The sequence below is a fragment of the Chenopodium quinoa genome, unplaced genomic scaffold (genome assembly GCF_001683475.1).
Source record: "Chenopodium quinoa cultivar QQ74 unplaced genomic scaffold, ASM168347v1, whole genome shotgun sequence".
NCBI lineage: Eukaryota > Viridiplantae > Streptophyta > Magnoliopsida > Caryophyllales > Amaranthaceae > Chenopodium > Chenopodium quinoa.
In genome coordinates this window covers 26,300-30,152 of record NW_018743474.1, presented here as the reverse complement: position 1 = coordinate 30,152, position 3,853 = coordinate 26,300, and the positions used below count along the sequence as shown (strand labels likewise).

The window sequence follows — 3,853 nt, the reverse complement described above, 5'->3', positions numbered from 1 at the left end:
ACTAACATTAAAACTACACTTCAATGTAGGCACATGCAGTTGCTGATTTGCATTGCGAAGCTATTGGGAGCTAGTTGAGACCATCTCTTGATTTGCCATCGGACAAGGCTCTACCATTTGCCATACAGACGATACAGAGTCTTACATCATTTTGTGGGCAGACCTTGTCTTAAGGTGGGGCATTCGCACCTTATTGAGCAGCCTCGAGTGTCCACTTTCGCTATCTTCTTCTGCTCCTATTGTGCGCACTCGCCCGATCAGACCACCACCTCATCATGGTGGTCATTCATCACGTGCCTTTCGTCCCCCGACTCCCGTTCGCTCTCCATTACATGGTTCCACTCGCTCTCCCTTGCATGCTCCTTCCCCCTCTCCCTTACATGCTCCTTCTCCCTCTCTTACAGTTCGACATCCAGCTATTACTTTTGCTCCAGTAGTTCCACCTCCCTCACCCCCTCCTCTTCCTCCACAACATACTATCGTCACATTTCCACCACTAGTGCAACGCCAGTATCATAGAGTTCGACGGCGTGGCAATAGTGAGCCTTGGCTTGGAGTTGGAGTTGGCCTGTATGACATTCCAGAGGAGGGACAGCTACATCACCTTCATCATCACTTCATGGGAAGAAGCAATGTACGAGCTAGGTGTATATTTTGGTACCATTATCATATGTTTATTTTGCAAATGATTAGTATTAGACTTTGTTTATATTTTTATTATTTGATTAGTATTAGACTTTATATATTTTTGGTATCATTTAAGTTCATAAACTTGTTATTTGTGGTGGTTGTGTTGAAGATATGGTATATGGACTTTGCTGGCTGAAAATAGTAGGTTTAAGGTTTTACTGGTACACTTGCAAGGTTTTGGCTGATTTACTTGTATATTATAAAAAAAAATAAAAATAAAAAAAAAAAATTTACAACAATAACCGCTACTTCAAGTGGCGGTTTATATAATAGAAACCGCTACTTGAAGTAGCGGTTTATATAAAGTAGCGGTTTGTTGCTGGATCGATAAAAAAAAAACCGGTTTTTTTCCCTACGCTGACATGGACAGTACGGTTGTAAATTAAAAAAAGTTTAGTTGTAATTTGGAAATTAGAGAATTCCCAACATTATTTAGGGAAAGCGCTCAGAAATACTAGTCTAAAGTGCAATAAAAAGGACTGCAGTAACCAAAGTGGGTCACCATAAATGGACCTTATAATAAAAAATGCATTATACACAGTAAATGTTACAAGCTTCAAAGATTAAATAAGATCAATTTTGGAGCTGGTATGTTGGGCCTAATGGTAACATCAGTTACACTGCCTTGCATGTTGAAAAGTCAAAGAATCAATGGCAAGAGAATTCTCCAAACAAGTTGTATAACTCAAGTTCAGATCACTAGATTTAATTATTGAAATAAGAAGTCCATTACATACTAGTTTAACACAACAAAGACCATACAATTACAAGTGACTACTTATATGTCAACTGTATTGTTGATTTCGAAACGCAACTGTGAGTTCATTGAAATGCGATTGTGGTTTCAAATCATTCAATGATGCGAACCCATCTTTCTCTTCATCTAGTTCAGCCTTCTTCTCCTTGGAGCACGAGAATCCCCACTATCCATATCTGAGGTTCTAGAAGGGTCATGCCTCCGTCTTGAAGTTGATGTAGAGAGGGACACCAAGGAATCTATCTCAACAGCTGTATCCATTGTTTGGCTCTCTCCATGAATTGCAGCAGCTATGCTTGAGAAAGAGTCGTGATCATCTACTGGTGGTGGCTGCAGATCTTGGCTCCTTCTTGGTGGAGATCGATGTAGATATGCATCAACGTACCTATCTGCAGCAGCAGCGGCGCAGCAGGTGAGAGAGCAGCACCACTTCTATGCAACTGTCCTCTTCGATAGGTTAAAGGTGGAAGCCTGCGAGGGAGGATCTCAGGTCTGTCCTGCGTCAAGTCAACCACTTCATCAGGAGCTATGGGAGGATTTTGCTCCCTACGCAATGCACGGCTAGTCATAAACCTATTCAGGATAGAAGCCCTTGTAGGCATTTCTGCATCACCGTCAGCATTTGGGAGCTGAAAATAATCCCTGGTTAATTCAAAACGAGCTCCAAGACGCCGAATCATCTCCTCCATTGGGAAAGATGAGGCTGTTCTTTGAATAGTTTGCCTCAAGCTCTCAACTCGTCGTGCTGAGGGCCTCCCCGGGATTTTAATACCTAAATCATCCTCTGGCTCATGAATGTGGTTTCCACGTCCATAAATTGGAGTAACATTCTTAACTGAGACTTCTCCTTTACAGACAGGGCATTCCTTGGCATCTGAATGAATTTGCAACCACCGATAGATACAGGGCCAACAAAACAAATGGCCACAACAAGTAACAACCGGTTCTTTGGCCAAATCAAAACATATATTACAATCGAAAAAACTGCCCTCCTCTGAGTTAGGCTTTTCAACATCTTCCTTCTCAGCAACCGAATCGTTCTCTACAGGAATTACATTGTTCTCACAAGTCTTGACCACTTCATGGCTTCTTAGCTCAGCAGTAACACTCCCTTCACCAGCTAGTATCGTCCCACCATTATCCTCTCCATCAACACCTGAGCCAACACCAGGATCACCACCATTAACATCCGGCTCGACCATCAATCGCAGAGAATGCGGCCCCAACGGTAGCTGGCCTTGCCTCCAACGCCACCGATGCCTACTTCTCTGCCTAAGAGCCTCCCTAACATAAGGTGATTCCCACCCAACAACGTTCACCGATTCGCCTGATGACGGCCCCGTTCCCGGGCCTATCACGGGTGAAGGGGGAGACCCCAGGCCCTAAATTTAAGTCCAAATTCATCAAATCTTCCGTTCGATCAGCCATCACTTCTCAAACAAACACCGATTGGGAAAAATTATAAACCCTACTCTAACTCCCTAATTGTACCCAAAATTCAATCAAAAAATCTCAATTTCAACAACATAGCATCTCATATCTCCTACCAATTCAGGTGATAACCACAATTCGATACAAACCCTAATTTTTTTCCCATCAATCAAGAATGACCCATAAAGACCAAATTACGACCAATCAAGAAAACCCCAGATAGATAAACACAATTAAAACAACTAAACATAAAAATAAAAAAAAATAAAAAAAATCCCAATTAATTGAGTTTCAAAACAACAAAACTCAAGAAAAAAATTCGACAACCAATTATAATCCCACAACCTAATTCAACAAATTAAAAGTGAAATTCTTTTCACGAAATCTTGAAAGAAGAGATATAACGAAACCTGAAAAGTAACGAATTGATTTTACCAGAGCTTGGTAAGAGAAAAAGATTGAATTTTTTGCATTAATTTGAAGGGAGCAGAAAGTTGGAGTTAATTTGAAGTGAGGAAATCCAGAAATTGCAGCATCAAATTCTCTCTCTTTTGACTTCAAATGGGCGATCGAGAGGAGCCAAGAAGAGCCATGGGAGAAGTAATTGAACACCCTTTTGGAGCAGAAAGAGAAGAGAGAGAAGGGAGGAGAGAGAAATAGGAGAGGAAAGTCAGCAAAAAAATTGGGGGAGTGTAAGTTGACAGATTTTTCTGAAGTGAAAGGAAAGAGGTCGGTGTTCTTCCTTTCTTGGCCTTTGACCAAAAAAAGCCCATTCAATTCATGGATTGGCCTCTTTGCATTGGTTTCAAGGTGAGACAAACTCACAAATTTGTGTATGGCTGCAATTCCTGTATAGCTTACTTGAATTAAAAGGTTAATTCGGGTCATCGGTTAGGTCTGAGTTGGAGCCATTTCAAATTTAAATCTTGCTAAATTACTGTGTTCGTGTAGGTTAAATCCTAGATTGAGTCACTT

The 3,853-nt window shown here is 41.1% G+C and overlaps 1 pseudogene; it reads right to left on the bottom strand.

Annotated features, from left to right (window-relative positions):
• Positions 1-1,366: 1,366 nt before the first annotated feature.
• LOC110739359 lies at positions 1,367-3,645 on the bottom strand (annotated as a pseudogene).
• Positions 3,646-3,853: the final 208 nt, after the last annotated feature.